Source organism: Dermochelys coriacea, chromosome 2, assembly GCF_009764565.3.
Source record: "Dermochelys coriacea isolate rDerCor1 chromosome 2, rDerCor1.pri.v4, whole genome shotgun sequence".
NCBI classification, from domain to species: domain Eukaryota; kingdom Metazoa; phylum Chordata; order Testudines; family Dermochelyidae; genus Dermochelys; species Dermochelys coriacea.
This window is the reverse complement of record NC_050069.1, coordinates 154329256-154342830: the sequence shown is the minus strand read 5'-3', so window position 1 is coordinate 154342830 and position 13575 is coordinate 154329256. Positions and strand designations below refer to the sequence as shown.

General features: G+C 44.1%; 1 long non-coding RNA gene across 1 annotated transcript; it reads right to left on the bottom strand.

The window, feature by feature from the left end:
• Positions 1 to 5504: 5504 nt before the first annotated feature.
• LOC122458845 lies at positions 5505 to 12870 on the bottom strand. The gene is made up of 3 exons (XR_006279124.1): positions 12860 to 12870; positions 8075 to 8077; positions 5505 to 5660 (listed from the first exon to the last, which is right to left on the bottom strand). It is a non-coding gene; the product is annotated as an uncharacterized LOC122458845 (long non-coding RNA).
• Between the last annotated feature and the right edge of the window lie 705 nt (positions 12871 to 13575).

The window sequence follows — 13575 nt, the reverse complement described above, 5'->3', positions numbered from 1 at the left end:
TGGGAGTACACCGGGTTCTTTCGGGGGGTACATCTACTCATCTAGATACAGGCCTAGTTTCACAACAGGTTATATAAAAACACTAGCAAAGTCAGTACAAACTAAAATTTCATACAGTGACTTGTTCATACTGCTCTATATACTGAAGTGTAAGTACAATGTTTACATTCCAGTTGATTTTATATTGATATGGTAAAAATGAGAAAATAAGCAATTTTTCAGTAAGTGTGCTATGACACTTTTATATTTTTGTCTGATTTTGTAAGCAAGTAGTTTTTAAGTGAGGTGAAACTTGGAGGTACGCAAGACAAATCAGACTTCTGAAAGGGGTACAGTAGTATGGAAAGGTTGAGATAGTTATTCCGCATTTTGTAGTTGTGCATTTGATTTTTCCTTCCTAAGTAAAAAGTACTTCACTTCTATTTATTGATTTCATCTTGTTGAATTCAGATCAATTCTCCAATTTGTCAATGTCATTTTGAATTTTAAGCCTGTCCTCCAAAGTGCTTGCAACCCCTCCAGCTTGATGTCATCTGCAAATTTTATAAGCATACTCTTTACTCCATTATCCAAGTCATAAATGAAAATAATGAATACATAGTACTGGACCCATGACTGACCCCTATGGAACCCCACTAGAGAAACCCTCCCAGTTGGACAAAAAAACATTGAGAACAACTTTTTGAGTACGGTCTTTTAACCAGTTGTGCACACATGTTATAGCAATTTCGTCTAGACCACATTTCCCTAATTTGTGTAAAAGAATGCCATGTGGAACTGTGTCAAAAGCTTTACTGAAAATCAAGATATAACATCTCTACTGCTTCCCCCCCACCCCCCGCTCATCCATTAGGTCAGTAATCCTATCAAAGAAATAAATTAAATTGGTTTGGCATGATTTGTTATTGACAAATCCATGCTGACTATTTCTTACCTATTTCTTACCACTCTATCATCTTCCAGGTGTTTATAAACTGATTGTTTAATAATTTGGTCCAGTATCTTTCTAGGTATTGAAGTTAGGCTGACTGGTCTATAATTCCCTGGGTCCTCCTTGATCCCCTTTTTAAAGATAGGTACTATGTGTGATGAGTTCTCTCCTCCCCTGCCCCCTGGGGTGCTGCTTGGAAATGGGTTACCACTGAGCCTGCCTGACCCACAGCCTGGGTTCCCTTTACACAGCCAAGCCCTCCCTCCCAGCCAAGCCCTCCGTCAGGCTTCAGACTGCACTTTACACATACACACCCAGCTGCAGCTAGACACACAGAGATGCTGAGATCAGCTTTGCATGGGAAGGCTCAGCTATGGAATTGCCCAGTACTCAAGTGCACATACTTCCTTGTGGAGTGTAAACCCAAAATTATACCATGCTGAACTAGGGGTGCAGGGGGTACTGCAGCACCCCCTGACTTGAAGTGGTTTCCATTATATACAGGGTTTACAGTTTGGTTCAATGGCTGTCAGCACCGCCACTATAAAAATTGTTCCAGCACTCCTGACTATCTTGTGCTGCACAGGGAACTAACTGTACAGCGTAAGCTCATAAAATTCACCCCCTCCCTCAATGTGGACAGAGATACGCAACAACTTTTTGCCACAAATTATAATTTGCACACACTAGTTTTAAACAAAAACAAGTTTATTAACTACAAAAGATGGATTTTAAGTGAATATAAGTGATAACAGATCAAAGCAGATTACCTTAGTAAATAAACAAAACCACAAACTAATCTTAACACACTAGATAGGTAGGATATAAACTATAAATGTATTACGCATTTCTTCACCTAAAGACCGTTACCATTTAATTTGTTCCTAAGGAAACTTTTCAACACAATCATGGAACACAAACAAGTAAGTATTGTATTTTGAGTAGTGTAGTGTGTTGGAAGTTCCTATTCAAATATTTGAAATTTTATGCCAAATTGGAATATTACTAGCATTCTTTTCTGCTTAATAAAGCAAAATTCTCTGGGAATGCACATAGTCACATTGTAAAGAATCTTTAGGCACCTGAATGTTATTGCTTTATTGAGTAGAATTGTTCAGGTTCTAGATTTGTTCTGTATTGAAGATGTTGGTGGAATGGAACATTAAAAGTCTCTGGCAGTAAGTATTGAGGCAAAAACATGAGACATTTAAAAAAAATTAACAGTGAGGGGAAGCAGAGATGTTTATTTTCAGTGAGATATTCCCCCATGTCAGCCTGTTTCAATTACTTTTTAATACCAGTTTATTAGTGATGAAGATGCTGTGGCTGGTACATTGGATAATGGTGCAATGGCCTGGTTGTACATTATTGGTATGATCCTGAGACATGCTGCACACTTGCAATAAATCTTCAGCACTTCTCTGGATTAAACCAGTACAGTACAAAACTGGAAATTATTCTAATAGACAGAAATAACGTACAAACTTGTTCTTGTTTCCAGTTTCTAGAACTATACTGTTTATTAAAATCAGATTATATTCTTATTTTTAATTTGTAAATAAGTCATCTATGCACCCATAATATAATTGGAAGGCATTAATTTCATTTGGTATAATTCCTGAAATAGATGGTGCTGATTAGACCTGTGCAACATCATCACTTTTCAAGTTATGAGGAGCTGTTTGGAGGTAGAGTTTGGTATCCTTACTCATGAAGACTAGCACTTTACTCCACAAGTGGTGTCACTGAAGTCAGTGGGACTACTCAAAGAGTAAGATACTATCCACAAGAATAAGGATGACAGAATCTGTTCCTTAGTGAACAAGTCAGAATGAGGGATACTATTTATTTTGAAGATGTTAATTTTTTTTTATTATTTAGGTGCCTGAAATGCTGCACAATGATGCTAGTGATCACGAATGTAGCCGTTGGGGATATTTCCTGTTACAGAATGCTGGAATCCTGTTAGGTTTTGGGATTATGCTGCTTATCTCTGTGTTTGAACATAAAATTGTGTTCAGCATAAACCTATAGTTTTGATTACCTGATGTTGAATTGAAGATTATAGTAGACATGGTTCTGTTTTTTCTATTAGCTACTGTAAATGAGCTCTAGGCTTTATAGACTAGGCATTTTTTTTTTATGTATCTTTTTTTTCCAGAAGTAAAACTGAATGTTGTGAACTGTTTACACATAATGCTCAGTATTGTATGAGGTACTATAGATAACTGTGCTAGGCAGACTGGTGCACTGTTACACATGGTAAAAGTGCCAAATCCATAAAGGAGTATCACTTTTTTTACAATTTTTATTTTAAAGTATTGTTCTGTGATTCATTTACTGCATGTAATAATTGTGAGATCTTAGCATCTTGTACTTTTACCTAAATGGTGCTTGCTTGTATAAACAAGTGAAATGGCCATGTTCTTATTGTAGTATGAAATGCAGAAATTGTCTACTTTTTCTGTTTCAAGAAATGGTGAATACTCTTAACATATGGGCAGAGTGAGTATTGTAAAACAAAATATTTGAAGAGAGAAATGTAATAAATGGGATATAGCTATCAGCTATTACGGGAGTTACAAATCAGACACATGGCTTACCCAAAGTGTACCCAAGTTGAGTCAAAATATGGAAATTTCATAACAAAGCTTGCTGCAGTAATGAAGCTGGAAGATATTGTGTATAATCTATGTACAAGAAAAATTATCAGAACTACAAGCTGAGGCAAAAGGAACAAGAAACATCAACAGCTCGATTTCGATATATGGTGTATTTCATGTGGTGAGATGTGCTATCTTACTATTTGCATCTATATAAAACCAAACAAAGAAACTGGGTGAAATCTTGGTTCTGTTGAAGTCAATGGCAAGGTCCCAGTGGCTTCAGTGGGGCCAGGATTTCACCCACAGAACTTACCTGAAAAATGCTGCTTCTGCTGCCCACGGTGTCTGATCTTGGCTTGGTACATGTCAACGGGATGTCTCCCTGGTGATTATGAAAATGGTAGTACCCAGGGGAGATTTGTAAAAATTTTAGGGCATCTTGTATACTGCTTGGCCATTTTGTTTATCTTAAATATTCTGAACTCTCTGACATAGCACTAAGAATCTCTCTGCATTTTCTTAAATGATGCAGCTCATCATTTAAGCCCATATACTTTCATAAGCAAAGGCATCTAGAAAGAATGAAGTAATTCAAAAACTTTGGCTCAGCCAAACCACAAAATCATGCAGTCTTCTCACAGGTGCACAGGAAATATGGGACGAGTGTGTGCACGGAATAGGAGTGATAATTTGTGGATACCAGTCCTGCAGAAAGACTTTGCTAGATTTCTCTTCAGCCTTTTTCTCTTGTATTACAAGACCAGTAGCTGTTTTTTCCCTTTATCTGTTCTATGGGACTTGGAGAACTTGCATCTGCTCTCCATGTCACTGCGGGCAGCATTCCATAGTACATTCTGCTTAGTGCAGCTCCTGCCCTGCCTATGTGGAGCTGGAGGGCATCCTCTGTAGTAGCTTTACCCCTTTCTGACTAAACTGTTGTGTGATGAACAGTAACTCTACCTTCAAATCTCACTTTTGAACATGCTCACTAGCATGTGGTGGAAGAAAGGAAGGTTTAGTATAATCCAGGGGTCTCAAACACGCGGCCCACGGGGTTATTTTCTGCAGCCCACCAGCTTCCCCGCGGCACCCTCGCACCCCCCAGCATTTACCTAGAGCGGCTCCAGCCCAGCATGCACCGTGGGCAGGGCAGGCTCCCTTCCCCGCGGTTCTCTGTTCCCAGCCAATGGGAGCTTCGGGGGAGGTATTTGGAGGAGCAGCCAGGGCAACACACAGACCCCTGTGGCTGCCCCCTCCCTCTCGCAGGTCCCGGCCATTTCTCAGAGCGGTGCAGGGGCAGGGCAGGCAGGGAGCCTAACCTACCCCCGGTGCGCGCTTGGCCAGACCCGCCCCCCAAACCCTTCCTGCAGCTGAACCCCCTGCCCTGAGCCCCCTGCCACACCCCTCCTACACCCTGACCCCTGCCCTCAGCCCCCTACTGCACCCCTCCTGCACCTCAAACTCCTGCCCTGAGCCACCTGCCGCACCCTGCACCCCGACCCCCTGTCCTGAGCCCTCTGACACACCCTGCACCCTCCTGCACCCCCTGGGCGGAGTGGGGGCGGGGACGAGGCAGCCGGGGGGGGGTTGGTCAGTGGTGCGGCCCTCGGGCCAATGTACTAGTCCTCATGTGGCCCTTGTGGTAATTTGAGTTTGAGACCCCTGGTAATTAGTCTTAGATTCTATCATACCTACATCTGAATAATGGAGAGAGCTCATTGCTATTACGGAGGATGACTGCAAAGTCTTTAGTAGAGATGACTGACTTAGTCCAAATATGTTCATTTGACAAAACATTAGTATTTTTTGTTACCATTGTATGTGCATGCATCTGGTATTTCTGTTATATACACAAAATGGAAATTCTGAACCTCATTATTCTTGATCTCCCAGCCAGCGTTTGGAGGCTTATCAAAGTAATAAAGTGGCTAACCACTTGGTTTAATTTGAAATTCTCTATTTAGGGGTTTGTTTTTTTTTCAGTTTCCAAACAACTTGATGTTTGATGAGAAAAAGTAAGCCAATATAATTGACAGATCCATAGTATGCAAAGGGTTTATGCCTTAACAGCAAACTTCTGGACAGGGTACAGGCGCTCTTTTTGATGCTGTTTTTTGGTCTTGCTGGGTAGAATCTGGATTTTAAATGCAGAACTAAAACTTGCCACACAGCTACGTTTCAATATCTTCCCCACAGCCCTTTTGGACCTAAGCTATTAATTCAACTTTACATGAATTAATGAGAATAGAATCTTCTCCTTTAAATTGCTGGTGGTTGGATTTCTTTTGTATGAATTATATACTCCAAAACAACCTAAAATAAGCACTGATTTACAATTCAATTAATTCCTCATTCTGTTTTGAATTCTCAGAAAGCCATACATCAGTATTAGAATGACAAGGTGGGTGAGGTAATATCTTTTATTGAACCTCACCCACCTAGTCTCCCTAATTTCCTGGGACCAACACTGCTACAACCACCATGCAACTATACATCAATATTGATATCTCAATAGTAACAGAGTATAAAAATGAGGACCACACCTTGTGGGCTCACCTGGGGGTCAAAGTGCTGGTGAAATTAAGATTCCCCAGTAAGGGGAATCTGGAGTGAGAGAAACTGGTTCCTGGATTGGGAACTACTATATGGAAACATTTTTGTCCCCATTTTTCCACCTTGAGGCATCCCATCACTACAAGCAATTTCTGCAACAGCACCTAATTGAGAGAAAAGAAGATTCCTGATTGGGAATCTCCATTTATTCTCCTTTCCGCTGAAGAAAAATCTCTCCTAGTTGTTGGCCCCTGCTGCACTCCAAAGGCCACAAGGAGATTACCACCCTGCCGTATTGTCTCCCTTCTTTTATCAGGAGACGAAAGGAGAGAGATGCACTCTCTCCAGCTCCATAGATAGTGCCCCAAAATGTCTACTGATGAAATGTATTTAAATCTTGTAAAATCCAGGATGCTGTATTAGAAATTTCAAAAATTTATGGGAAGAACTCCTCCCCATATTTTATTTAACATCACTACACAATTTCCATCCTGAAACAAATAGGTGGGTTGAGTTGGTTAGGGGCACATCACTTGTCTCCCCACTCTGCATGTACATACATGTAGCATTTGATTGGCTGGCTGGCTGGCTATGGCCCTCTATGGGTAAAAGAACTCCTCTGGGAAATTTTTCTTTTCTCTCCCTTTTTCCCCCTTGCTGCATTCCATCGCTACAGACATGCAATGCTGCATCTTCACATTAATATTAAAGTGATGACAATCACCAAAATAGATCCTCCCTTGATCTATTTGAACTCCTTGGACTGAGCATTTTGAGGCAGCTCCTCATGTCCTTGATTCTTTTTACAATTCTGCAATTTCTTTACATTTTTGCACTTTTTAAGGGGGAAATCTTGTCCTACACCAAAACCAACTAGCTAGGGTTGCAAGAGAAGATCCTGAGGGGTTTTAGGTGGAGGGAGGAATTCTCTCCTTAGACTCCATAGCAGTAGCAAAACCGCTCCATGGTGCTACAGCCATCTGTGACCTCTCTCATACTTTACCACCTCTAGCTCTTCCATCCAGTGCTGTTGCAGCAGTCCTTTTCTCTTATAAAGTCCTCCTAACATCCCCACCCTGAATCTTATCCAAAAAGAATATGGTGAGGGTGCTGTCTATGCTTCAATGTTCACTTTTCTCTGATTTTTGACTCCTGGCTTGCTCTCTTCCTCTCCTGACAGTCTCCCATACGCATCCTTGGTGACTTCAATTTTACATTAACACATCTGATCCCTTAATTGCCCATCTGTTCTCTCACCCTCCAGACTCAAATTGTGGCCTATCCCCGTTGCTGTCTTGTGGATGTCCAGCCATGAACTGAAATGTAACATCTCCAACACCAAGCTCTTAAATGTTCTCTGCAGAGCCCTTCCCTTTCTCTATCACAGTAGAGAATCAACCTAATATCACCATTTACCTCCCTGTTGATTGAGCTCATTGTTACCCACAAAAATCTAGGACATGCTGCCTATACCCTACGAAGGGCTCAAGATGTGATCTGGTTAATTTAGGTACCCCTGTGATGACACTTGAAACTTGGGTACCGAGCCTACCTGACCACCAGACTGGGTTCCCTTTATACTGTGCTGCTGTGACCGGCTCTCAAGCCCCTTTCCAGCATACACACAGGTAGGGACACACCCAGCTGCAGTTTCACAGATGCTGAGATCAGCTCTGCATAGGAAAGCTCAGCTAAGGAATTGCCCAAGCACTCGAGTGCACTCCCACCCTGGAGTGTAAACCCAAAATTGTATCATCTTGCGCTGCACAGAGAACTATACAGCATAAGCTCATTGAAATTCACCCCCTCCCTCAATGTGGAGAGAGATACGCAACAGCTTTTTGCCCCAAGTTATAAGTTCCACACACTGGTTTTAGAGAAAACAAAAACAAGTTTATTAACTATAAAAGACAGATTTTTTAAGTGAATATAAATGATAGCAAACAGATCAAAGCAGATTACCTTAGTAAATAAACATAACTACAAACTGAGTTTAACGCACTAGATAGTAGGATATAAATTAGCAAATTCTCACCCTGAGTGATAAACAGGCTGGCAGATACTTAAGGCACAAGTTGCCTTGGCTTCCCCACATTTTCACACACAGGCTAAAAATCCCTCTAGCCGGGGACCATTACGTCCCACAGTTCAGTCCTTGCCCTTCAGATGTTTCCAGGTGTGTTGTTATAAGGAGAGTGAGATACCATCATGATGTCATTTTCCCCCTTTTATATCTTCTTCCCACTTGCTGGAAAGCTCTTTTGGTGCGACCTGGGTCAAACGGTTCCCATTGTGTAGTGCTATCTCTGAGAGGTTTCTATTGTACACAGTTCCTGGGGTAATCCTTGTGCTTGTGTGCATTTCTTCAATAAGACATTAACATTGTTTGGCCTTTTTACTGTTGTACCTGAAAGGCTGCTTGTGGTTGTTTTCAATCTCACAACATGTTTCAGAAACACATCCAGAGCCAAACTGCATAATTTCACATTTGACTATAGCACATACAATCCAACGAGATATTACTATCTAGCAGATCAAGACTTTTAGAATGATACCTCACAAGGCATACTTTATACAAAACATAACCTAATTACATGACAGTGGTGAATACTGGAGTGCCAGGATGTCACACTATGTTTGCCCTTCTCATGTGGATAGTTCTTTGAAAACTTCAGGTCAATAATGCACAGTAGTGTTCAAAAAGACTAACAATATTAGGAACTATCAGGAAAAGGATAGAAAATAATAAGAAAATATACTACCACTATATAAATCCATGGTGCTGCCACATCCCGAATATTGAGTGTAGCCCGAGTCACCCCATCTCAAAAAGGATACAGTGGACCTGGAAAAGGTTCAGAGATGGGCAGCGGAAATGATTAGTGGTATGGAATGGCTTCCATACAAGAAGAGACAAAAAAGATTAAGGTTCTTCATCTTAGAAAAAAAGATGATAAAGGGGTGTTACAATAGAGGTCTACAAAATAATGAATGGTGTGGAAAAAGTGAATAGAAAAATGTTATTTTCCCGTTCTCACAATACAAAAAAGAGGGGTCATCCTATAAAATTAATAGGCAATGGTTTTAATACAAACAAGAAAGTGTATTATTTCCACACAGTTCACAGTTAACCTGTGGAACTCTTTGCCATGGGATGTGTTGGCCAAAAGTATAACTGGGTTCAAAAAAGCACTAGATAAATTCATGGAAGATAAGTCCATCAATGGCTATTAACTTTGTGCTTGGGGCAACCCTAAACCTCTGACTACCAGAAGCCAGAAGGGGAAAACAGGTGGATCACTCCATCTGCCCTGTACAGTCCCCCAGAAGCTCTAGTACTTGCCACTGTCAGAGACAGGATACTGGGCTATATGGACCATTGGTCTGACCCAGTATGGCCATTATGTTCTTATATTAGCTGCTTGAGAGACGACAAAGGTAATTACCAGCAGGAGGGAGTAGAGAGTTCTTCCCACAGTCTCGAACTGCCTGATGGTCTGTGAAAATGTAAAAGACCTAAGCTGGATGGGAGAATAAATTCTGCTCACCTTGATTCTATATATGAGGATCAAAAGACCACCCCAGTGAGGTAGGAGATCAATACTCCTCCCGTCCCCCAAGAGAAGCTGAGGAAAAATCACTGGAGTACCTCTGGGGAGGTGGGATAAAGGAATTTGGCTGTAGGGGAGGTCTGAAGAACCTGTCTTGCCCAATCCCCCTGTTATTAGAAGCAGTGCAAGGTTGAAATTCACTTCATAGGGAGGAAGCCGTTCCTTACTCCCTTTGGTCCAAAGAATTGCTACTTCTGGGGCAGCTGACCCCTTGAGAGACAAAGGGACACCACACACACTCCCTAAAAGCTGCATGGGATGTGGGAATCTGAGGATCAGGTCTCAAATTCACACCCAAAGATTTTGGGGGAACAAGGTTAAGAAGGGTATGTAAGAGCTCAGGGTTCTAAGGAGAGAAATCATGAAGGATGTTTATCAAACACGAAACGACTCAATAGATTTTTTTGAAGGATATATCCTGTGCCAGCAGAATGTTTATCTGAATAGCTGAAATGTGAAATTATAAAGGTCATGTCACAAACACCATCCAGGGATAGGGGCGGCGAGTTGTATGGGCCCGTGGTGCAGGATTATTCAGGGCTGGGGGCCCTGTTCCACCGATGTTTGGAGCTGGATCTCTCCCTTGGCCTCTGCGTGCCCCCTCGCACGCCTCACCCGGGGCCCCAGAGAGTCCCCCCTGCCGACCCAGAGGTCCCTGCCTGAATGAAAGTGGCAGGGCTCTGCCTCACCTGCCTGCTGCTGCTGCCGCCTAAGGCTAAAACACAGCACAAGAGCAGTGCTGGTGGCAGGCTGAGGCAGCTGGCTGCTGCTGCTGCTAAACCTCAGGAGGGGGAGGGAGTGCACACATGCTAGGCAGCCCTCCCCTCCCCTGCATCCACGGCGGGGGGGGGGGCGGGCTTCTGGTGGGAGACAGCTGGAGTGGACCTCACTCACCTGAGCAGCTGCTGGGGCTTCCGTGTTTGACCTTGTGATCCGCCCCCCGCAGCCACCACTCCTGCCCAACGCTGGGCAAGGGGCAGCCCCATCCACTACCGAGGCTATGGTAAGGGGCAGCAGGGGAGGAAGGAAGCCACATGTGATGGCAGTCCTCTCCCTGTAAGTGCCGTACCCCTTACTCCCTCCCAGAGCCTGCACCCTCTCCCACCCCCAAACTCACTCCCAAAGCTGGCACCCCCAATCCAGAGCCTGCACCCAAACTCCATCCCAGAGCCTGTACCCCCACGCCTTCCCACACACCTCCTCCTGCACCCAAATTCCCTCCTACACCCCCACCCCTTGCCCCAGCCCAGAGCCTACATCCCGTCCCATCCCCAAACTCCCTCCCAGAGCCTAGACCCCCACCCCCAGCCCAGAGCCTGCACCCCTCACCCACTCCTGCACCCGCACCCCTAGTCTGGAGCCTACACCCAGCACCCAAATTCAATCCCAGAGCCTGCACCCCCACCCCCTTCCCACACACCCTCTCCTGCCCCCAAACTCCCTCCTAGAGCCTGCACTGCCACCCCTTGCCCCAGCCAAGAGCCTACACCCAAACTCCATCCCAGAACCTGCAAACCTCTCCCCCTCCTGCCCCTGCCCGGAGCCTACACCCAGCACCCAAACTCCATCCCAGACCCAACCTCTCTACCGTCCTACACCCCAATCCCCTACCCCAGCCCAGGGCCTGCACCTTGTATCTCCTCCCCACACCCAAACTCCCTCACAGAGCCTTAGGCAGGTGGGGGGCAGAGTTCGGGCGGGGCAGACTCTGGGCATTCTGGGCACCACCAAAATTTCTACAAACCCGCCACTCCTGTCCAGGGAATAAACCTGTCCACGAAATAAGTCAAGGATTCCCCAGGGTGCTGCTCAAGCACACTAGTTACACTCAATTTTTACGGAGGGGGATGTGACAGAAAAGGCCAATTCCTGCAATATACTTGAAAAACATTATTTAATTAAGTTCAAGTATCATTTGCAAATTTAACACCATTAATTTGGGCTTGAATAGGGACTGGGAGCGGCTGGCTCATTACAAAGGCAGCTTTGCCTCTCCTCGAATTGACACCTCATCTATTATTGGGAGTGGACTACATTCACCCTGATTGAATTGGCCCTGTCAACACAGGTTCTCCACTTGTGAGGTAACGCCCTTCCTTTCATGTGTCATAATATATTGCCCGCGTATGTAATTTTTCACTCCCTGCATCTGAAGAAGTAGTGTTTTACCCAGGAAAGCTTATGCCCAAATAAATCTGTTAGTCTTTAAAGTGCTGCCAGACTCCTTGTTGTTTTTGTGGATACAGACTAACACAGCTACCCCCTGATAAGTATCTTTACAGTCCATTGAATTAAATGCAAATATAATGTATTATTGTGTACTTGGAGAATCAACAGACTGCATTAAACATGGCAGACAAGAATGGTAATTTGGGACATTACATGTGGAGTTCCTGGGAAGTAGCTATGGGAAGGTTAATGCAAATATCTTTATGCACAAATCCAGACTTTTGAAGCTATGCCCTGAGGAAGGGACCATTGTCTATTAATTACCTGTTCCCAGAATCTGAAGATCAAAGGCCCAAAAGCTTTATAAAGAAAAAGGCTGATCTGCCCTGTTCAGTATGCCTATTCTGAGCTGAGGCTGTTATGAACTTGTAAGCACAGAAAACCCTCCAGGTGGCTTGAAGGACTAACTCCTTTACCACAGCCTTTGTTGGAAGTGGACAGGTGATCTCTGCTTAGCTTATTAGCATGATGGTAGATTTTTTGTTTTCTCTGTAATGCTTTTACCTTAAGAAAAAAGTGTTTTCTTAGCAAGAGCTGTGTGGTAATTTATAACTGCTAACCATTACATTAATAGCCTTGGAAGAGAAAGCAAAGCACAGATGCTGACTTGTTCAGGCAATCTGGCTTGCTGGTGATATCATAGCGTAGGCAGGGAATCGTGCAGCCTGGGGGAAAAACTTAGTCAGGAGGGAAAGAGATGCCGGTCTCTGCCCAGCTGAGGAGATGGCTGAGGATCCAGGAGCCTAGACTGGGTGCCCTTGAAAGACCAGAGAGAATACAGGTGCAGGTGCCCTGAACTGTTACAATATTTATTAATGACAGGTTTCAGAGTAGCAGCCGTGTTAGTCTGTATTCGCAAAAAGAAAAGGAGGACTTGTGGCACCTTAGAGACTAACAAATTTATTTGAGCATAAGCTTTCGTGAGTTACGATCGGATGAGTTTCATGGGGGTGGGGGTGAGTTTCATCGGATGAAGTGAGCTGTAGCTCACGAAAGCTTATGCTCTAATAAATTTGTTAGTCTCTAAGGTACTCCTTTTCTTTTTGCGAATTTTTATTAAGATGGCTTAGAAACAATATTTATAAGCCATTACTAAAAAACCTTCACCCTCTACACTCAAATCTCCCCCCCACCCCACCATTAAAAGGAACCTCTCCTCAGCACATACAACTCAAGAAAACACAATGGATATGTCTAGATCAACTTGTTTTAGAGTTATGATCAGCTAACCATCAGAACAAGTTCTAGAAAATAATTTACAGAGAGGGTTTAAAACTACGACTAAGGCTTGGAGGGGAGGGGGCCTCGTCCAAGCCCACGTGAGATGCCCCCCCACAGGCGGTGCAGGCATCACAATACTGAAGGCAGGCTTCGCTGGGTTGCCAGAGTCGGTTCTGCCTCAGGGAGGGGTGGATCTAACCTGGGGAAAGCCGCATTCCGGCTCAGGCGGCCCCCTAGGCACGTGCCTGGTACCCCAACTTCAGCGCGCCTTGAACACAGTCCAACCCTCAGGGTTACAAAGGCAAACGGGGAACCGGGACCCGAGCGACACCGCCGCCAGCCTCCAGCCCAGGGACCGGCGGCCGCGCCAGCCGCTGCGGCAGGGAGAAGCTCCCCGGCTCCAGCCCACCAGCAGGGCGGGGCG